Raw genomic sequence first — 23,849 nt, 5'->3', positions numbered from 1 at the left:
GGTTCCCCAATACTAACTGCTTCGATGCAGCACACCCAATCACACATCTGTTTTCCGAGATAGCGTACGTGACCATCTGACGTGCCCACTTCCGTTATTTTACTTGCATACCGTTTTTTGAGTGCTGCAAAGTACTACAAATTCTGTTCGGCACTGCATCAGGATCTACAAACTTATCTTGCCAAACCGAACGCAGTCGTAATAAAAGGGCCCTTCATGCTTCCATTGTGCATTGCGAAGTTTGCACTATATGATCAATTTATTTTATGACAGGAAATTTGAGTTTGTATATGACAATAACTAGTGCGGCTGCGGTATGACTAAGCCATCACCTGGGTCCCGTATCCGTAAGATCTCTGAGAACGTTGGCATCCATTCACTCTCGCACCAGACAAATGTTGTGGGTGTAAAGTTACCGGTGTATAGATGAACGATATTCGTAATCATCAACAACACCCTAGTTATGTCCACTGCAGTTCTAAGGGCTCTCCCACTGACCTCCAACCGCTCCGGTCCTGCGCTGCTCGAATGTCTTCTTCGCTTTTGAATTTCCTAATTGCCTCCTTCCCGCCATTGATTGGCCTTCCCCGTCTTCTAGACCCGTCAGACGGTATCCACGCATACGCTGGTAGTTCATTGGTTGTCGATTTATCTATGTGGGCGGCCAAAAAGCGTTTATTTTTTTCTTCTTGATTTATGATCTCATCTACTCCATTTTTTCCCTTATACAGCAGCTCGTTTTCTGTCACTAACTGTTACTCCAGCCATTATTTTTCATTGGCCCGTTGAGACTACTTAAGTTTGCTTTTTAGTTGTTTAATAATGCGCTAAGTTTCCCCTCCATATGGCATCACCGGCAGGATGCACTGGTTTTGTACTATTAGTTTGAAGGATAGAACATAAAAGTAGCTTATTTTTTTTCATTATGTACGAGTGTTTGCTGAAAGAACTCAACGCCATGCCTATTTTGTGCCACATGTTTTTCTAGTGATTGTGGTAAGCTCTGGCAACAGGTCCAATAGAGGTATACTCTTCTACTTGTTCTGTCGTTTTGCTAGATAAGCTGATGAGCACGCTTTCCCAATGCTTGTTCCTCATCACTCTAGATTTAGTCACATTTATTTTTATTCCCACGCCCCTGGCTTTCTGACCGTCGTGCCTCAAAAAATTTTGCAAGTGTTCCGCAGACTCACTTAGCAATACTATTTCGTCTGCAATCCTCATATAACACAACTGTATTTCCCATTTTTTCGCAATCCTATTTTTTCCCTTTCACACGTCCTGAAAACCTCCTCTAGAAAAGCTGTGAATAGTTTTGGCGAGAAAGAACCTCACTTGAGTACGTCCTTTTAGATGGAGAATTTGTCGCTTTGTTTCTGAAGAATTATCGTGTCCATATATACTTTATATACAGGCTGGTGCGACGATAACTAGAACATTTTAAAAAATTTTCCTCAGCGAACCGACGCTCTGTTCACGCTCAAACTTCAGACGAAGGTCAAATTTTGGGGTCTATTGTATTTCAGACTGGGAACAACGACGGTAATTACCTGTTTATTCTGAAAATAAATAAAAACGCTTTTCGCCTATGGGAAAATGGCGGCCGATTTGGACGTGCGAGCCAGCGGAAGTCGACCTTTGAACGACGGCGCCACCTAGGGTACGCAGAGCAAAACGCACGTTTCGGATTCATTGTAGGAAGGAACCAAATGGTGCAGCAGACGATCATAAAACCCGCATTCACATTTTCTGATCCCGTGCTGCACCATTTGGCATAGAGTTAGTACTACTGACTTCATTTGGCTCCTTCCTACCGTGACTCCGTGCGTTTCGCTCTGAATACCCCAGGTGGCGCCGTCGTTCCATGATCAACTTGCGCTGGCTCGCATGACCTTATCGGCCGCCATTTTCAGTATGCCAACATCGTTTATATTTACCTTCAAATAAACAGGTAAGTACCCTCGTTGTTCCCGGTGTCAAAGAAAATAGACCACAAAATCCGACCTTCGTGTGAAGTTTGAGCGCGAACGGAGCGGTGGTTCGTTCAGGAAAATATTTTAGAGTGTTTCAAATATTGTCGCACCACCCTTTATGTAGTCTTGAAGTGTTATGTAGGTATCACTGTTCCCCGAACTTTTCACCCTGTTGGGGTTGCTACTGTATCAAACGCTTTTTCATAGTCCATAAATGCCACGTAAAGATTAGTATACTCTGTGGATTTTCTATTATTTGATTCACTAAATGAATGTGATTCATTGATGAGTGTCCTTTTGTAACTGCTGCCTGCACTTTGGGTTGTTGGTAATATAGGCTGTTAGTTATGCGCTCAACTATTACTTTGGTGAGCAGCTTGTATACAACTGAGAGTATGGTGATGGGCCCGTAATTGTTAAGCCTTTATCATCTCCATTTTTTTGTTAAGGAGAATTATGTTTGAGTTTTTTTCAGGCCGTCGGAATTATTAAAGTTTTCATGCATTCTGGATATAGTGCAGGTAGCTTTATGTGCAATATTGCACTGGTTGCAATATGTTCCACCAGTGCAATATGTCGTCTCTCGTTTAAAGATCCACGGTTATGCCATCGTCACCTGCAGCTTTTCCTCTTTTTATGCCCTCAAGAGCATTTCATACTTTCTGTTTAGTTAATACTGCCATATCGCAAGCTAGCTTTTACGCTTAGTACTGCATTTTTCCGATTCTAAGCACCCCGCTATTCTAAGCACCCTCCCCAACTTTCGGTAAAAAATTCGAAAAAAGTTCGCATGCGACCCTAAGCCCACCATTTAAGGCAACCACCGCAGGCGGGTGTCAGACGCGTGTAAGCGGGCCATTGTTGACGTTGTGGCCAAGTCAATAATTATGGCGTTTCCAATTGCAAACCTCTTCAACAAAGCAGAAGGCGACCTACTGGGGAATACTGAGAGCAGTGGCCTAGCGGCACAACAGTCTCGAATGTTAGTGGGGTTGACAGCGTCATACGTAAACAGTGGGTTCACTGTGTGTACCTATTGTTTAGTTGAATGTTTGCCAAATAAATTATTACTCCTTGCACCCGTCTCGTCGAGATACGGTTGCGAAAAAAAATGGTGGTGACCTGGAGGGGGGGGGGGGGGGGGGTAATTTATGTTTTTCGATTCAACGTACCCCCTCACTTTGCGCATTGCGAGCGTGGAAAACAGGGGGTCCTTAGAATCGAGTAAATACAGGTAGTTTTTCATTGCCTTACGTCGATGGCATATAACCTCGTCTAGAATCGTTCTGCTGCTTTTATTATCTCGTTCATGGCGTGGGTAATATTACCCCGTTCGTCTATGAGCGCGTAGATTCTGTTGTTGCCCATACCTGGCTTCTCATAGGTTACTTTGAGATTCCTCCTATTTGCAGCATTTCCTCGACCAGTGAAATGGTTTGTGAACGAATGCGAACGCCATTGCAGCGAGAATTTTGTTCCCCGAGAATGCACGCGCAGCTGGTCAGAAGTAGGAAGGTAGAATACTGAAGAAGCACAACCCATATTCATGCGTCCGCGATGCGCCCCATGCCCGCGTAACGATCCCGACAAACGGGCCTAAGACTGACCCAAAGATGCTGAATCATAATGCTGAGCCCACGTAAGAAACAAATATTCGTGCTGGATTTCTGGTGTACGCTAAAAGCAAACATGCTGGAGAAGGAAAAATGGAGCTATGGATGTTCATTCCCTCGCCGTAAAAACGTTTCAGACCCTCAAAGCGTTCATTTGTTTAGGACGTTTTTGTTGCTGGTGTAAGCCAGAATTATATTATGGTGGAGTTTATTCCCGAGACACCCTCGAGCTATATACAGTAGGCCACCACTATTACAAGAATATTCGTGCGCAACCAATGTCCACTTTTTGAGCCCTATGATGCTCATTTTAGGATCATTATGCTCATGAAATAAACGCACATCAAGTCAAACATCCTAGTACATGAGGCTGATATATTTAAACGTCTTGCGCACGCGTCCAGCACCATGCATACTGGAAAGCACTTGTGTGCAGTGTATCGATGTCGAAAATACAAGTAAAAGTGAGCTGATACCGGATATTAGATTTAGTTGATCACCACCCGGTGGATCATATTAGCAACAGAATAACTTTATTCGGGTGACAAGCACTGTGAGACAGTTTAGGGCGGGGTACAAGAGAAAACATATTTTTTTTTTTTTGGAAACAAGAGTTCAAACGAATATACCAGCTATTAGAAGTATCGGATGAGGTTCGAGTTTTCGATGTACATGAGCCGCATTATCATTACTATGGGTACGATCAATGTGTAATTGTAGTCAGTAAACTTGCAGTACAAGTTTAAGAAAAAAGTAAAAATTGCTCACTACCGCATTGTTTTAAAATGTTAATGCACACTCAATTTAATCCTCGGAATGTCTCTGACCTAGTTCAATCCCTAGTCCTGCTTTCTCAGTACAAGTTATAATCAAAACAGCGTCTGGTATGCTAAACGATGTAGACTACACCGCAGTTGTGCATCCGTCGCCCTTACTCGGAGGCACAGCGAGAAAAAAAAACGAAACTACAGTTAAAAAACACGGACAGAACACGCAATATATCACCAACGTCTCCAAAAAGAAAGGTTCGCTTATTCAGAAAAAAGGCTTAACACAAAGAACGATATTTTCACCGAGTAAAAAAAGCAAGAAGTGGGATTAAAGGATTCCCCTTTGTCATCCCTTAATCTCCTTGTCTCCGGCCGTGCGCTAAAGCCGAAAGACAAACAGTGAAACGATGCCGCCATTGCTGACGATTTGGGATTATTCTTTGAATCCACATTACGCTGCCATTTTCTGAGCGAATCCTTTTCATCATGCACAACAGACATGAGCAAAAATAGGTTACGCGGCATAGAGTTTGAAAAGAAGAAGGGGAAATAACGAGTGACAAAATGAGCTAAATTAATTCTGCTGGGAGGGAAACAACGAGGACCCAAATATTACTGGGCTCATCCCCATTGTTTCTCGCCGTTCTCTGCAGAATGTCTTTAAGCTGGGACTTCGACAAAAAAAATCGGAGCACGCGGCTTTGGTAACACAAACGGATATTGTCGAGTTTATTGTTGAGTAAATACTGATGATGACGAAACGTTTTTTTTTTGCCCCACTATCCAAAATTTGCCATAACAGCGGTGTTTCTATGGCCTCACTACTAAAAATAGGTACGAAAACTAGGTACGTTCAGGTAACGTATTGAGACATAAATTTCTGTACAAATATTACCCCGCAAGTTCATTACGCTACGAAGATCAACTTTACGACATCAATTGTTAAGTCTTGGAGTCGTAAGTATTTAACGTGTGATCCATGGTTTAAAATGCTTCCCGCACTGTTGGGCCGTCTAGACCGGCGCCGGGATGAATAATATTACTCCTAGCGAAGCAAATATCTTCACTGATCTCATTTGAGCTATGTCTGGTGCTATCATTGACATGATGTTCAAATCTGGCGTATATTCTAACTGGCACTTTATTCCCAACTGGCACTTTATTACAAAGTGCGTAAATCGCCGAAACAGTGAAATGCAATTGCTTTATTGCAAGGAAAGAGACAAGGCGGCGTGCGGCCATGCACGGACGTACACTTGCAGATAGCATCATAACACGTGATAAAATCATGTCCGTGGGATAGTAATACGCTTCATTTTACACTAACAAACGGACACCGCAAAAGTTGAGCGCGACTTGACATGGTCGCCAGGAATGAGAGAGAACAAGCCCAAAAAGATCCTTGGCTGTCGTAGTAAGGTCCCAGCTATATTTTATGTCTTTGGTAAAATTGCTTTCCGTCAGCGGGATCGCAGCGGTGTACTCGAGATTGGCAGCCAGTGAAAGGCCCGACTCGGTCATTGAAAATCCGAAGAAAAGGCTGCAGCTGTAAAAAAGAAGGCATACAGGCGAAGTAAACAAATGTACCGAGTGCGTGATTTCTGCAGACTGAATGAAAAACGAAAAGAACATATCAAAATTTCTGCAAAAGTGGGCGATCGACGTCTCCCAGATTGTGCGAAGCTTTTCGAAGGATCACCGCAGAATCAGAATTCGTAGATGGATGGGCTCGTCAAAAACGGATAGATAACTTCTGTCTTTGGTTCTTTGCAGTAAGTCGGCACTATTCTTTCCAATTGGGAGCACTGGGTTACCCCTCGAAAAGTGTTCTCCCCCATAAATTGACCCGTTCACTCCCAAGTTTTACAGCTGATAGGGAACTACTGGGGAGTATACAATATTACAGAATAGGTCAAATAAACTTCCCTTAGTCAAACATATAATGGCGCAATTTCCTAGCTTTTATAAACTTGTTTTTACTAATCTTCCTCTAGGAACTCACTTCCATAGCTATTAGCCGCATTCTTTTGTTATTGTGAAGAAAATGCGAATGCGCGTGCGGGTGAGCACACAAAGCTGACACAAAGCAGAATACACTAAGACGCATCAGTTTTATACTTAACGCGTTTTACCAAGCGAACCTTCGCGCAGTCGAGTTGTTTTTTGCGGGAAACTTCCAATCAAGAGCCCAGCCCGCCAGATCTGGAAGTAATTTGAGTAATGAGAGTCACATAAGCGGTAAAGAGAAATAAGTGGTTGATAGTTAGCTTGAGACCGTACAGCAGTGTTTAAACGGGCTCATCATTTCAAAATTGATTGCTTCTTTGTACACGTTTTTTTATGAAACCATTCCAAAACAACGAGCAATACAGAACGACCATAAAAAATCTATTATCAAGACGGTAATGTGAACGTGACAATGACAGGGTGCAATGTATGCGGGAAAAGCACTAAGAAGGCAGGCCACAACCTCCCGCTCAGTTTAGTGGTGTGGCTCCTCCTACGGCGATTTCGCACACACTGCCACGGAAGGCTATTTTCCCTGGTACAGTCTTCTCGAGCATTATGTGAGAACTCCTGTCACAAACCATCCCTCTCTAAATCACTTTCAGCTGCGTGTACATTGTTGCACCATTCATTGTCTAACAATTTTACGTATCTTCGTACTGGCACTTTCTGTTGAAATATTTGCTTATCCGGAGAAAATAGCACTTCTTATTAGCTCTTGGAAACCACACATATTCACCAAAATTCAAGCGCCCACCAGTAGTGAAGGTGGGCATTGATGAGTCACTTCTGTACAACCCGTGAGTTAGGCAGCGGACCAAAGCGTTTATTCTTGTTTGTCAATTGCCTCTTCCCCCCAAATTTTGTGTGTCCCTTTCCTGTGCTAATTAAATATTCACGCTTAAGTCAGTGCTTCCCCTCGGCAGCCTTCCCCGAGTGTCTTGTTTATTTTCTCTGTATAAACATAAGGCCCCATCGCCCGGCACTGTGTGTATTGCTCGAATAATATATTTTAGTGGCTCCCTATTTTAATTTCGCTGTGTCCTTCCTTTGTTCCGGGCATTGTTGTTAAGCGGTTCTTTTTTATTTTAAGACTACGGTTCACAATCTTTATGGGACTATGAGGGCAACCGGGATAAAACACTGACCCTTCTGTCACGGTTATCCGCGGAAGATTCGCTCTTACCAGTAATACACCCCGAAGAGCGACATGTGGCTTAGGTTAGGTATTGTCGCGATAAAGCAAGCACGTTTTCTCGAATGGTGCAGTGCGCGGGAAGTGGGAGCTGTTGACAGGCTTGACAGGTATTGCAGGATAGAGGAAATCCACGAATATTTACACTGTTTTTATTTGCGGCTTGTGCTCCGTGGCACAGTCTGTCGCGGGCAAAAGTCACATACACATTTCATAAGAGCACATATGTAATGAACAAAAAAATGAAACGAGCACAAAGCGGATAGAAACGGGATGAGTGGAGAGCCGGAGATGTGTAAAAGACAATGATGTCAATTTTCTGCTCACCCTTCCTAAGTGCACTTCTCTTTATCAGAGTAGAATACGAATAGGCGTAAAATTTCTATGTAGGACGAGAAATAAAGGTAGAGAGAATTGTGTGGAAAGGGTTCTTTTGGTACAATAGAAATGAGCATGGGACAGCACGAAAACGAGACACCCATGGAAAAAGAACAAAAATTGAAACTGTGGATATAAGTGTCTGGCTGCTTGAAAGACCGGAAGATTGATAATTCAGAAGTTGAATTCGTCTTACACACGACGACACTAATGTGTGGGCTGAAGAGAGTTTGCTCCCTACTTGAGAAATTTTCGTCCTTCCCTCGCAAGTTAAAAAAATAAATACGTATGCTGTAGAGCAGTATCTTGAGCTCCTTGCACTCACACGCACACTCTTTCGCTGGACGCTGGGTTTTTTTCTACGAGACGTGGAAATAGATCGTGTCGGGTTTCCGTATCTGCAGGACCCCATGAATCTGTGCCGGGATTTCGATTCCTTACCGGAGACAAGAATGAGCCTACCAAATGCCGGTGAATTTCGATACTTTCGGTTTTCTCGAAAGGTCTAGAGAAAATAGTTTTGACGTGCTTAAACGATTCCTTTACCAAGCATACCTTGCTAAAGGAATGCAGCACGGCTTCTGTATTGGAAGGGCTACTGAAACGGCATTGAAAGAATAGATAATAGAAAATATTGCATCCAATACGCTAACACTAGCCAGATTTATAGATTTCAGCCCGCCACTAAATTATTTTAACCGCGACTTGCTACTTAAAAAGTTGATTCATATGGTGTTTGTGGGGTAGCCCTCTCGCTACTTCGGTCTTTCCTTTAGAGATTGAGAACAGTGTCTCGCTATAGGAGACAGTCTTTCCTCGTGTTTGTGGAACTGTACCGGCGTACCTCAAGGAGCGTATTAGGAGCGTTCCTTTTTAATTTCTGGGTGAATTACATTGTTGAAATAGAAAAAAATACCATCTTTCTACTCTACGCCGATGACACAACGATGCTGGCTTGCGGCCTCGACACTATGACCTAAACCTGAAAACAGGAAACTTTCTTGAGCAGCTTTCCGAATGTTCCGATGGTAAAGCTCTAAAAATTAATGCAAGACAAAGGCGATTTTGTTCGAAGCTAAAAATAAGCGACCTTAAATTGGGCAATGTGCTAATCGAAATGGTCCACAAGCTTACAATTCTCGGGGTGACTTTTCCTACTACCTTGTCTTGGTCTTGCCACGTTGAATGTGAATAAGTCATTGTCAGCGGCAGCAGGTGTGTTATCGCGATGTAGCCATTTCTTCCCGAAAAAAAGCTAAGTTACAAATATACCATACTTTATTCGCATTCCACCTGAACTATTACATCCTTGTTTGTGGGCACCACTACTATTCGAAACTTGAACTCTGATAGGTTGCTAGAGAAAACACTCCGTTCCAAAGCCAATGTGGCGTACACACACACAACCGCTCACGTGTTTGCGAAATACCAGATTATAAATCTCAAATATGCTTTTTATTTGAGGTTACTTCATTCTTACTTTTTTTTTCAAATACAAATTTGCAGGGCTTCGCAAAACTTCTGACTAACCTAATGAGTTCAAGAGAGCGATCCGCGCCCCCGCACCCCTTACATATGGTTTGTTACACGCCGGCGTACTAATTATCTTCTGCAACGTGTAACACGCCAAATGCCTGTCATTCTCAATAGCTTGAAATAGAGGGGCATTCGCGCTAACACACTTGCTAAAAGGGGATCGCCCGATTATTTCATCCTTAGCTCGTAGTATCTGTTGCAATGTTCGCTTAATAGTGCACCTTTTGTAGGTGCTATTATCTTTTTGTTGCCAACGCATACCACGCCATCGACGCAAGTGAGAAGATTTTCGGTTCTCTGGCAAATTTTCTCTTGCAGTCTTATCACACGTTTGCATTTCCTATTGCAGAAGCGTGTGTAAGTTGTAGAAATGGGTGAGAGGAAATGCTAATTTTTTTTTCCCACACTTTCGAAAAACGTGTATTTGTAAATATGCTTTCACTGGTATATTTGCATCACTAGCATTTTTTTTTAATTTTGACGGAGCATCCCTTTCTGTCACTGTTCCTTCAGATGTCTCGTGTCTCTACGGGACCCCAGACACAACCGAGCGATATATGACCGCTTTTCGACAGGGGGGGGCCTCCAAAAAATTTTGTTGAAAATAAAAACTGTGCCAGCGATTTCGATACTCCCCAATGCGATATTTGGGCGCAGCTGTTTAGCTGTTTGAATGTCCGAAATATGTTGAGGCAAAAAATTTCAGACGGACATATTTCTATGGTTACAGAAAACTTGCACTTGCAGTGGCCGACAATGCACATGCACCTGTCACCTCACTCGTAGTTCAGTACTCACTCCTGATGGCTGCTGTGCGCTGAGGCAGCACTCACTCGTGCGTTTTCTCGACGGCAGCTATGGTGAGCATCTGCGTCGGCGGTGCGAAGTACGTCTCAGGAAGAAACCGCGAACTGCATCTTAAGCAAACGCACATCATCGTCACGCGCACGCTCCCTCAAGTTTGCGCAAAGCGTTGCGCCATCGGGCGCCTCGTGCGGGTACATCATGCTGCCCCCTCCCTCCATAAGCGTCTCGCGCCGCCACGACAAACTGCCCTCCCCTGTTGATTCCGCGACAGCCTCCTCCTTTGCTTTCTTTCACACTTCGGTATTGCCATCGTTCTCTCGCTAACGAAGACGGCAACACGGCTAAGCCCAGGGACGGGCGCCAAAGAGCTGCTGCCTAAAACGACTTGATTTTACTTTTTCCTGTGGTGACCCTGTCCGGCTACGCGTTGCTTTTTCCTCCCCTTGACTGGTAGAAAAAAGCATTTCGGGCATTCTCCACTAGCCGTGACGTGTTCTCCACTTCAAAGTGCGCTCTTATGCTTGCAGCTGTGTTGAGTGTTCTGTTGTGTCTGTAGGCCGCAACGCTTGCTGTAGACGTCTGTAAGCGCGTTAGGCCTAAGGCAAACGTCGTCTGTGGGACTGACAGAAGTGGTGGTGGGCGTGGGTACGCTTCTATAGATAGCACCATGTCTCAACCCGTCCGATGTACACGAAGAAAGCGACATTCTTTCCGGTGAATGTTATTAGCCGAGTGCCTGACTCGCCAAGTCTCCTGCACGTGAGATAATCATACACGGAAGCAGAAAAGGCCGCCCCCTTTTGAAACGTGTAGGCGTCTTAGAGATGTTGTAAATAAGTTTGCTGGAGTTGTACGGTGATATTTAGTAGGTGTTGCACGGGGAAAAGGATGTCTTCAATCTTGAGTTTCTGAATTTTCCTTAGTGCTCTCACTGCCGCTATGAAGGCAGTGCTCGCGACCAGTAAGATATGACATATCATAATTCTGATCTTGAGGTACGCTTCTCTCCATGCAAGCTTTACATCGCTCAAAATATAGCCGGCAAGCGAGCACGTACTGATGTTTCTCAGTTCGAGGCCGTCACACGGGCGAATCGACATCTTGTTACTTCTCTCCGAAAGTATGATGATTTCGGCTTGTTTAGAAATTGCTGTTAATCCCTTGTACCCTTCATTACCGGTTTGAGTGGAGTTGGGTATAATAAAGGCGTGGCCGGGTGCTGATTTCCCACGTTTAGCTCGTCTGGTGACTTTTATTTATGGTGCAGTGGCGTGCTCATCGTATCTTGTTGAGCACAGAAATGCGACTGAAGATGGCTGATTTATGCCGTCGTCTGCGTACCCAGGTAAGAGTGTTTGGCCAGGAACGGTGGAAGACGTAGCCACCCACCACGATGGCTCAGTCAATAAAAAAAAAAAAAAAACCACGATGGCTCAGTGGCTAAGGCGTTGCGCTGCTGAGCACGGGGTCGCGGGTTCGATTCCCGGCCGCGGCGGCCGCTTTTCTGATGGAGGCGAAAAGCAAAAATGCCGTGTGTACGAGATTTCAGCGCACGTTAAAGATCCCCAGGTGGCCAAACTTAATCCGGAGCCCTCCACTACGGCGCGCCTCATCGCCTGCGTTGCGTCGGCGCGTTAAACCCTACATTCAATCAACACGTAGCCTCAGGGGCCACGATGTGTGGCGACGTGACATCCATAGGCGGCGATCAGCACTGGCGTTGTCCAAACAACTCGAGGCTTGAAACAGCCGTAAACTGAGTAATATTTAATTTAAGGCCAAACGTGTAGTATTGGCACTATCCGGGTGACTTTACGAGCATAACTGTAACATGTTTGAGGAGTGCTAGGCGACATTTCCAAAAATATTCAAGCTTTTGTTTTTTGCAAAACCGATCATAGCGGACCAGCTGACTTTTCTTCTTAGCCTTTGCTAAGGCCTTTGCTTAGTCTTTGCTAACAGGCTGAATATGACGATGAAATTGATTCAAGCCTAGGTTGATGTGGCGTTTGTGCCAGCACTGTTTAAATGATATTCAACATTTTTGTACTCACTGAGCACAAATCAGCCGAAATGGCAGTAAATGGCTCGTTGCATATCTCAATCCCAAGTCAGAGTTTCGAATACTCCTTCCAATAGTGGTATTGCCATACACCCAGTATTTGTGCAGTTTATTTAGTAGTGTATGTGAGTAAGGTTCTAGTGCCACTAAAATTGCAGTTTTCGAGGTGAGCATTGGGCGCACATTATTTTCTCCCACTAGGAGTTTTCGAGATGCTTGTTGGGACTGCTGTTCAGCTGCATGCGGAGCATTTTTGCTTTTTTTTAAAGACGATAGTCTTTCTTGGGCTACTTAAACCCAGAAATTTTGGTCTGTCTGTATGTCTGTCTGTCTGTCTGTCTGTCTGTCTGTCTGTCCGTCTGTCTGTCTGTGACTCGATTCAGCCCCCCGGCCAAAGTAAAACAATGCCTGCGCAATAGTCTTATATAGTCACAGCTAAATGTGCCCGTCTAAGTCCGGTGTAATGTTGAAGAACAACAACACATTACGCATATATAAGACAATAAATTAATACAGAAGGGATACTTGCAGCGTTCCTTCATAAAAAATCGTACATGTTTGATTTTGACGAGATTAAATACTTCATCAACTTAAGAAAAAAATATCACTCCGGCGTCGCCTGCTGTCGCCCGCGCCATATAGCTTCTAGAAGAAATCAAGTGGCAAGAGTTACCAAAGGTTCCACTAGATAGGTTCCACGTTCTGCTGGGAACGCACGTGGACTAGGGAAACGCGGTTCTATAAACGTTGAAGTAGGGCGCCTCGATTCACACGCGTCTTCGCCGTACGGCAGCGTTGGCATCGAGACACCCGGTTTGGAGCAGTTGAACGCGGGAAATTTAAAATGATTTAAGCAAACCTTTGGCGTCTTTACCTTGGGAGGAGCGCGACACAACAGCAACAACATGAGAGGTGAGCGGGAAAGCGAAGGGAGGCATTTACTTGGCAAAAGTCGATAAAGACTATCGTCTTTTGACGACATTTGCAACGAAAGGAGCAGATACGCTGCTAATTTTTTTTTGAAGCGCTGTCGGGGAATTGGTGACTGTACGTGGGAGCTGTTATAAGGCTCGTGGCTCGTATTTATTAAAGACGATAGTCTTTCTTGGGCTACTTAAACGCAGAAATTTTGGTCTGTCTGTATGTCTGTCTGTCCGTCTGTCTGTCTGTGACTCGATTCAGCCACCCGGCCAAAGCAAAACAATGCCTGCGTAATTGTCTTATATAGTCGCAGCTAAATCTACCCGTCTATGTCCGGTGTAAGGTTTATACTTGTCAACATTGTTGAAGAAGAACAAGACATTACGAAAATATAAGACAACAAATCAATATAGAAGTGATATTTGCAGTGTTCCTTTATAAAAAAATCAAGCATGCTTGACTTTTGCGAAATTAAATACTTCATCAACTGCGGAAAAAGAATTCACTCCGCCGTCGCCTGCTGTCGCCCGCGCCACTATAGCTTCTGGCGCCATTTTAAGAAACCATCCGGCAACAGTTACGCAAGGTTCTACTAGATAGGTTCCACGTTCTGCTTGTAACGCACGTGGAGTAGGGAAACGCGGTTTTATAAACGTTGAAGTAGGGCGCCTCGATTAACGCGCGTCTTCGCCGTACGGCAGCGTTGGTATCCAGACACACGGTTTGGAGCAGTGGAACGCGGGAAATTTAAAATGATTTAAGCAAACATTTGGCGTATTTACCTTGGGAGGAGCGCGACGCAAGAGGAACGACATGAGAGGTGAGCGGGAAAGCGAAGGGAGGCATTTACTTCGCAAAAGCGGATAAAGACTATCGTCTTTTGACGACATTTGCAACGAAAGGAGCAGAATCGCGGCCAATTTTTTTTTTATTTTAGGAGCGTTGGGTGATCGCTTTGGGCGTAATTACTAGTTTTTTTTCGAACTGTTCAATAGCAAAACGTGAAAGGTATGTTTTCTGCAGGCAGACAATTTATTGCATAGCAATTGCACACACACAAAGATGCTTCAAAACAAATAAATAACCCCGCAACATTAAAGCGCTCGATCAATAAAACACGTGCATCGAGAATACAAGGTATCTTGCTATGACCTTTAACTACTACAGATCTCTTCAATGTAAAAAGTCAGCGCTTTGCAATCAGTGAAGTCCACCAGGAATTCATTAGTTGCGCTGTTCGCTTGCACTTGCTCCAAAAACAGTGACTTCGCCGCCACCTCTTCGCGTGTTTCCCACGAAGCCACGGAAGCGCTGGCATTACAAGGAAAACAGAGTACGTTAAACCTACTTCAACCCTTACGGGCGCGCGTTGTACAGCCGATCTGAAAAAAAAAGAAAGAGAAACGGCATTGTAATGACGCGGAACTCGCCACTCTTTGCTCAAAGTTCTGTAGCGTCTGAATTTTTATTTAATGCGATGCAAAGTTGCACTTTCATCCCAGATACCTCAGCTGACCAGCTGGTCAAGACCACGTAGATCAAGAGGGGGTGTTGTCGGAAACGGATTGCAACCATTGTATCGATCAACTTTCGAAATGCTTTTGCATCGCTGCATCGCCCTCTTTCCCTCTTGTATACTGTTGTGTTAGCAGTTTACCCCCCTCCCCCTTGACAGCGCTCCTCCCTCTCTCCCTCAACGGTTGCGAAAAGATGTCCGTCGTTGTGACGCGTCCGCTAAATGAACATGGTTTCCAGCGCTGCCAAACAAAGCAGACGTCCGCTGACCCGACAGAGTGCTCCCGCAAATGGCACCTGCTGTTTCAATTTGCGCCCGCCTAGTGCATAGAGGAGGAGGAGGAGCAAAACTTCAAACAGTCAAGTCGAGCGGGATCGTGGGCTGGGTCTTCAGTCCAGGACCCCATTGGTGCGGCCTGCCGTCTTCGAAGCTCCTTTTATCGCCCTCCTCCCTCGGCGCCGCAACCCTCGTCCACCCCAGTGAAACCAATGGGGCCGGTAGGTGCACGCGGCGGTCGTCCACCACGTACGAGGCACGGCGGGCACCGCTCGTACTTGTCAAGAAAATCGGCTCTGCGGCGGTCGCTCGGCCAACTTCAGTTTCTACCGCAACTGATGAGCCGCGGATACAGCGTAACGAAAACACTAAGCCTTGCTGATAACTTTCCATTGCTGTTCACAGTGCAGAAACTTTTCATTTTGCTCGCGACCCGCGCGCAGAAAAAAGCTGAGGCTAATGACATCCGCATTGCTTTTCACCATTCGGCCTCCCCAATGACAATCCGAGGACGGTGTCTTCTCTCACGCACTGCGCTTGCCTCGACAGGCGGAGAATAGCCGGTACTGTGACGCCGGATACAGCGTAACTGACTTGTTCACTGGCTTTAATTTGACACTACAGGGGTCACAGGTCACCCAAAATGTTGGTTACAATAAAAAACGTGCAATGCTTACCTTTAACCTGCTCGCAGAGGCGGAACCACATTGTTTTCAATGACGAGCCACTCCCCGTCTGCGGCCACCGCATTTAGTCCTCGCGCTTGTTCGCTGGCGTGCTCCGTCGGCTCGAAGGTCGCTCACTCGGACGAGGCGTTACAGTGTGTCGCACATTATTCCACATTGGTCCCACAATGTTCACAACGAGCGTCACAACGAGCGTCGGTTGGCGGGAAGCACTTCGCATCCATTCGTGCGGCCGCAAGTTCACATTGTCACAAAAAGTTCGACGACGCTAGAGCTCACACAGCACGCGACAAGAACTGGCAGCCATTTTGTAAGGAGGCATACAGGAGGATCAGGAGAACGTGGAGGCATGGGAGTTTTTCATACTCCCATTAGGACAATTGTAGTATTCACAGCCTGATACTACGTTTTTGGGTACGGCAATGGTCTAATTAGTGTCGCATCATGGCCGCCTTTGGAGCGGTCTGTCTTGAATTCGCCCAACCTCGCCAATCGCTTCCGCTCACTGAGTAGCCAGAGTCACTGTTAATTATTGATAGAGACGCTGGCTAGTCAGTGAGCGGAAGCGGTTTGGCCGGTTAGGTAAACATAAGGACAGACTGCTCCCATGCAATACGGCAATCTTAGCTGGTGCCGTTTCGCAACTGAAAGTGATTCGTCTGTATTGATTTTACCCAACCGGCCAAACCGTTTCCGCTCACTGACTAGCCAGCGTCACTATCAATAATTAAGAGTGTCTCTGGCTAGTCAGTGAGCGGAAGCGGTTGTCGGGTTGGGTGAAATCGAGACAGCCTTGGTAAATGCGCCTACTTACGACGCCTCTTGGCCACCTTGATAAACTCGTAGTTTTTCCGCCATCATGCTGGCGAACGTGGGTGTAAGCCTCGTGCCTTGAGGAATTTCAAACACGTATTTCAGCAAAAAAAAAAAAAGAACTAGCATTCAATAATTTGTGTTCTGTGTGTAGAACATAAAGTGTGTTCGCAAGCTTTGCGCGTAATAAGCACAGACTTTATTATGTGTGGTTCATGCGTTTTAAAGCTATGCGCACCTTCATTTTGCATCCGCCGTGTGCAGTTATTCGCACTTTATAGCTGACGGGCCCGCCCAAGAACAACTGTTTCATTCACATTTTATTTTTCAAAAGAAGAGCATCAATTAGTTTACACTGCTTGATAAAATATAAGAAATTATAATGAACCCGTTTAACGATTAAAGCCTTACATTTTGTCATTTCAATGTACGTGAAAAAGGGACGCTTCTGTACCCGCTTTACTGCGCCCACTTTACCATATCAAAAGGCTCAGTGCACCAGGGACAGTTCTGCCGTACTTACAAGTGCAGCGTTCAAACCGGCCCAACCGGTTTTGCTCCGGCCGAAAGATCGTGCCAGTCCCGCGAGGCGGCCGCTAATGAAGCACCGGAGGGGAGCGGGGGAAGTGGCGCGTTTTCACAGTAGTCTAAGTGGTCGAGCGCAAACGAGCCCCATTCTTTGCGGCGCCACTCTGTGCGATCCGCTTTGTCGCCTGGCGTTACTCCGGCACTTATTCTGACTCCATTGTTCGTGCTCCTTGTTCACCTCTTTGCTGTAACCAGCGTTGTCCATGATTCTGTAGGAACTTCGTTGGCCTGCTGCGCTTCTACACAATAGCTTGCCTGTGTTTCCTTCCTAAGCTAGAGAACCAAACCGTAAGCCGTCAGTGGGACCAGGCATGCTAGATGAGACACGAGATTTTCTCACTTTATCTAAACATTTTGTGTTTGTTACTGATGCAATTTTTGGGAGACGAGAAATACCTGAGTAAGTATCATTTTCTGTCTTGACTATTGCTCTAAATGACAGACGTGATGGTGAGCTCCCCAAACATAACCGAGAAATGCGGTTTTCGGTGCCCCTGCATAACATTTTAACCGCCACAAATGCGCTATGAACGAAGTTGCTAATCCCTTTCTCCTTAAATAAGGTAGCGACAAAACACCGCTGTCGTAACACTGACAACACGAACAACACCAAATAAAAAAATACATCGATCAGTTCGTGAAGGTCTCTAAATGGCGCAATCACGGGAAAAGGCTGGAATGTTGTTTGATGAAGTATGTAGGCATGAGGTGGTCCTTGCGAATAGTATTGCAAGGGTCCTTCACTCATTGACTGTTTCGACGGATGATAAAAAAAAATATCGGGTGGATAATTTGTAGAACACGGGACAGAGTTGGTAACGACAGCCACATGTACGAACTGAGACACTGCAGCCTAGTGAAAAAACTATGGCTTCAGTTCACCTATTGTACACGATGTGTGCCTAGGGCCCTATTTGTCATTATAGTCAAGAAGAAAGTTATACATATCTGACAGGGTAACGTTCAGTTTATTTCTTAAAAAAATTGTGTACTTGTGGACTTTCGTTTGTGTCCTTTGAACAAAACATACACCTTGAAGCAGCAGCTTCCGGTAACGAGCTCACTGGATGCACCTCAATAAGGACTGGGTAGCGTTGGATGGTACACTGAAAAGACAATCAAAGCAGAATGCGGCTAATAATCAAAATGAAAAAGACACGCCACGGCGCAAACCAGCTCATGCTTGCAGCATCAAAGCAGGTACGGTTATCCGGTGTATTTCAGGAAGGCTACAAAAAAAGGCGTTAATTAGAAGCGAAGGGCGGCACTCTTGGAATAGCAGGTTCTAAGCAAATAACGCTGGTAGTATAAGTGGTGTGTACGACACCATGTGCGCAGGTCGAGTCTAAACGTGATTTGGGCGTTCGTGAACCTATTTACCTTTGTGTCAGAACACTGAAAAAGCATATGTACGTACGTAGCGGTTCCTCTCTACGTTAGCGCTTTCTTTACACATAGTGATGGCAACGGATTTGCAAACCGAAGAGGGCCACGCGGTCGGCCTAAAAGGAAGCGGGCGTGTTAATTTGCAAGAAGCAACATGTGTTTAGATGTTCATGGCCTAGATGTACTTTTGAATTGGGGACCTAGCTACGTCCAGTAGCCAGATGGGTTCACCGAGAAAGATGAATAATTCCACGCTAACAGTGTTTTCATAGTCTTTGATGACCGTTTCACTGCGGCTCCACCCATTGAGACGTAAGCTGCGCACCTTTCAGTGAAAAATTTGCAACGCGATACTGCGCACATAAATCGATTCAACAGGCGAAAAAAAAGGGGAAATAAGGAAAAAATGGGGAGAAATCGCATCGATACTTTTTTAAAAGCGGCAATCGACTGGAGGAGATCTTGCTCATAAGGCTAATCTGCCATTTGTTGTCATTGATGCCCGTGTAAGCCTAGGATAAGTGCAGCTCAAGAGAAACGCCTTTGGCGCTGATGTCTAGCTTTCAGAACCGGGATATGGTTGAAGGGGCTCCTCTGGCATAAAAAGGGAACGTACGCTCCAGCAACGAAAGAAGGAGGCACCCACACCCCTGCCGCTGCATTTTCAAGCGTCACCTACGGCTGTTCAATTGTAGCCCAAAAAAGAGTGGCCGGCTCCTCTATAAGGAGATATACAGGTCGACCTCACAACGACCAAAACGTACCCCCTGTAAGGTTTCTCGCAAAAAGAATAAAGCAAGAATAAAACCGTTGTATGTAAATAATCATTTAGTGCTGAGGGTCAAATCTGGCTACATCAGTTGATTATCAATACTTCCTTGATGAGGCCCTCTCCGGCGATAAAGAAAAGGTCAAAATTTCTTTATTCGGTAGCCGGTATTCTTTGTTTACTTTGTTTCCAGGGATATATGTTTTCCTTTGCGTTTAAAGCGAAGCTTTTTACGTCTACCCCCAAGGGTTCGGTCGCGGCCGTTGAGGTCCACAGAAAACTCCCGCGAACAAACAAAAAGTTACTGGAACCGCCACGAGCCGAACCTGTAACGAATAAACAAGCGAAGCGACAGGCCTTTGTCTTACCGATTGAACTACGAGCCCTTTTTTATTGCCTTCTTTGACAGGATGACAAACAAAACAGGCGTAAATGATGATGTGTACACTCAATACAAACACTAAAACTGCAGCCCTTCTTAGCCCAGCGGGGTGATTTCAATATTGTTTCATTACCAACAATGCTTCAATTGTGGGTAGCCAGTATGGTTTAGATGGCTGAAGGTTCTGTACATGCAAAAAAGAACCCATTGACTCGGAAGTACTGTCAGATGGGTATGGCATCTGGGTCGGAGTAGCTTACCGCTATCCTGTTTCCCCAGATTCTATCTCATCCATTAAGCATAATTGTGTCAAACGTCACACCATCCTCATTTTCAACATTCAAAAATCTAATACTGTAGGCATCCACAGGCAAACCTTTTTTTGAGTGTTCGTTGGAGGATGTCCCAAAAGAACACCCCTCCGCAACGGTCCAAGAACACATGTTCAATTGTTTATGGCTTTCGACACGGAAAACAGACCACAACCCATGGTACAAACCGTCCCTTTTCTTCCATCCAGGTCTTTACTTCCAGTGTTCCAATATGGAGCGTAAAAAAGAAATATCTCACTACATCTTGGACCGGCATTCTTTGAACTAACTTAAAACATATCTCTTAGGCCTTAGAATATACCTGCTGCAGTATATTACCAATGGCAATATTCTCTCGATGATATCTTTGTTCAGTTTCTTCCGACTCACCCCGCTTAAATACTTCAAAGAAAGACGCACTGAACGAAAACGGTATTACCACACCAGCCCCTTTAAAAATCCTCGTACAGAGCGCCTTATGTACTCTGAGCTCACAACAAATTCAGGCAAGCGTTTTCCAAGTCGCATCTGCCAAACTGTCCTAAGCAACGCTTCTTCAACATCACGCAGAAACAGAAATTTCTTGACTACTTGCCTCAAAAATAAATGCGATAAACCAAGTCCGCCTTCGAGCACTTTCCGGAAAAGGTTTGTTCTTTCCTATGGTGAACACTTGATAAACAGGGCGAACACACGATGGAATTTCTAACCACGCGTACACGCGGGGAAAGATGGTGCACTCACCCAGCACATCTGCGGGATTATCCCCTGTGTTCTCGCTGAATGCCACGCGATAGCGCCACGTGACCTCTCGTGCCGCTGTGGGCTCCACCCACGGCACGTGTTTCGGCATCGTACGCGCGTTCGCATGCACTAGGTGTTTTACAAATTAAAGGAAGCTCACACCAACGCACGGCATCTCACTTCTCTGTCTTCCACCGATCTCGTCGCTGCATCGGCGGCTGCCGAGACGGTGAAGTGAGATCGTCGAACACTGTGTTTGAGGTTAATTTAATTAAAAAAAAAGAGTTTTCACTCAAGTTTTTCACTAATACAAAGTCACAGGTTGGATTGGCACACATTTTTAAGAGCACATCTTTGATACATTTGTTGGCATTTGCGAATGACCCTCGGAGCCCTTGAAGCTCAGATGATAACGAAAGCAGCCACGTGGTTATTCAAAGCTGAATGAATTAACCAGATTCCAGCTATTTCGAATCTCGCAGGAAACACTGCCGACCGATCAGGAAGGTGGTAGCCTAACTGTTTCTATAGCATTTGTCACAATGCTCTTCACTTTTGGGAGCCATGTGCTGATCAGTATTCCGTTCGGAGGAAAAAACGACGCACCGACGACTGACCTCGGATAATGGACAGAGAATACAGAACAAGGGGCTCAGGAAAGAGATGCGACCAACGTTGGCTTTGAGCGCACGCTCACGAAAACAAACGTATGGCTCAGCAAATTCGAGGTAGTATACTGTTTACACGTGCGTGCTCGCCGCAGCCCCATGCTACTGTTTGACTAATATTGTTCAGCGAGTACAGCGCAGTTTAAATATATGATTACCCTCAAGTAGGATATAAATTGAAAAGACACCAAAGTCGGCTCTATGACATGCGGCATAGAATGGAGACGAAAGTGGTTGCAAAAAAGGGGCTGAAGTAAGCCGCTTCTATACATGGCCGCCTGTGGCGAGCCGAGGTTCGTATGGCTTTGCATCTATGACAGTAGTTACAAGAAGAGAAACTCCTTCTGTCACTGGCTCTCTTCACACTTCGTCGCGCCTGTTGCGCCATTGTTTTGAATGGTTCACCGCGTAGAAATAAAAAAAGCGCCTAGCTCTCTTGGTCTTTCTGATTGACCCGAACAGTCAGAGGGCAGACTGTATTCATCAGTTCCACGCGGTGCTGCGCTGTTGGCTTTGCCGGCGGGGTTCGAAGGAAAGCATGGCTGTAACATTTTCTTGCAATAGAATTTTGCAAGGGAGCCCACCAATTAACAAATGTTTTGTACTTTTCAGCGCTCCTTACTGTCTTTCTTGTCCCGGTAGAATCGACCAAACCCTCAGGGTGGTGACTCGCCCAGCTCGGGAACAGTCCTCATATTTGAACGACGACTCCAAGCAACCTATCGCGTTTTATTGGGGCAATTATGTCGCCACACCTATAACGGCGGCTCCTTTCAGAAAATTTATCAAGCTTTATGGAGTTTGAAGCACGCCTATCTTCGAGCTGCTGGTGTTGACCAGCATTCACTTGTCTCGAAAAACGTGCTGTAGTAATGTGACTCAATTCTCCGGGCATCGTTGCACCCTTGCATTTTCGTTTTCGACACAGTGAGCACCTCTTTACCATTCGCTATTGCATCCAACTTATGTTACGAAACCCATCGGGTTCCTTGCTCCATTTTTTTTCCTCTTTTTATTTCTCTCCAGTTTGCAATGTATCTAGGGCCACTCACACTGAGGAGAGGCGTAATCCCTGTTATATAACCCGACAGCTGCGGAAGGAGTGCGTGAGTAAACAATTACTTGATATCCAGGGATGTAGTCCAGCATGTTAAGCAAGTGATCCGGTGTGGTCGACAAATCTAGTGCAAAAGAATTATACGTCCTATGAACGGACAATATCCGTATGGCTTTAACTAAAAAATTAAGCCCTTCCACTCAAAGTGAAAGCTGCCGGAAGTGCACAGCAGTGATACGTCATTATGGGCGGTGGAGCCGTTTTCCGCTCACTGCTACCACCATCACGCCCTTCGTCGCCCTGTCTCACTTCTCTCCTGATGAATATACAATCCAAATTTCCCACCTTCGCAGTGCTCGCGCGCCCCCTGCCTGGAAGTGCTCCAGCGGGAGTTCTCTTCTTTTCGTGCTTGCTTTATTTTTGTATGCTGGAGCCTTTGTGCGTCATTTGAAAGGCGCCATTTTTTTCTTGCGCGGTTGTAGCCTTTCTGCGTCATTTCGATCGTGACATTTTTTTCTTGCGGGTCCGTTTTGTTGCTTACTATCGTAAAAACCAAGCCAACGAGTGTTCGTTACTAAATGAACGCGGGGGCTGCCGGTTACATACAGATTTTGCATGAAATGTACCTGCAGTTTTCTTTGCGCTAAACAACGGGGAGATGTATGACAAGCGCCAGCGGTTCATGAGGTTAGAACGGTTATGACTGTTTAAACCACCTGCTTTTCGAAGCCTCAGCGTGACTCCCTGACGACGGTACACCAAGCTCTACTTGGGTCCGTTATCCTTCTGCACTGCCTGAATCCGGCAATCGCTTGACATCGACCGTTAGCGAGCTACGACGACAAGGCGAACCCATAAAGTGCTGCGCACTTATAAACGCAGCACAACCCCAACTCAGTCCCTGGAATGTATAGTGATGGGAAAGGAATGTAGCCCCATGCGTAAGTCTGCGCCACCCGAAACGGCTTTTTATGTACACCTAACCCATGCTTACATCGCTTGAATGCCAAACATTATGGCTTCTCCAGGCGATACGTTACAACTGCATTGCATATGTGGCAGGCGAGTCCAAGCGGTGAAGGTAAAGTGGTCTGACTAACTTCCTATTCATGAGAAGGGGGGAGGAGGGTGCACGCATAGAAGCCTTCACGCGTTCATTGATGACATGCCTGTTGTGCTGCTGGGAAGTTCAACACGAAGGTCTTCTGCCCTGATTTATCTGAATGGCTGTCCAGAAATGCCTACAACACTGGAGGGGCACGGACAGGCCCATGTTTGTCTGTTAAAATAAAAACTCGTGCCTTTCCAATCCTCATTCAGCTAATTGATTAGGAAGTACGCTAAATTAAAAAGTACAAACTAACATCTCTTGTTTCCTGCACTCGTGGGAT

The sequence above is a fragment of the Haemaphysalis longicornis genome, unplaced genomic scaffold, assembly GCF_048455015.1.
Source record: "Haemaphysalis longicornis isolate Haplotype H1 unplaced genomic scaffold, Haemaphysalis longicornis Haplotype H1 scaffold_9, whole genome shotgun sequence".
Lineage (NCBI taxonomy): Eukaryota > Metazoa > Arthropoda > Arachnida > Ixodida > Ixodidae > Haemaphysalis > Haemaphysalis longicornis.
Note: the sequence above shows the minus strand (reverse complement) of the source record.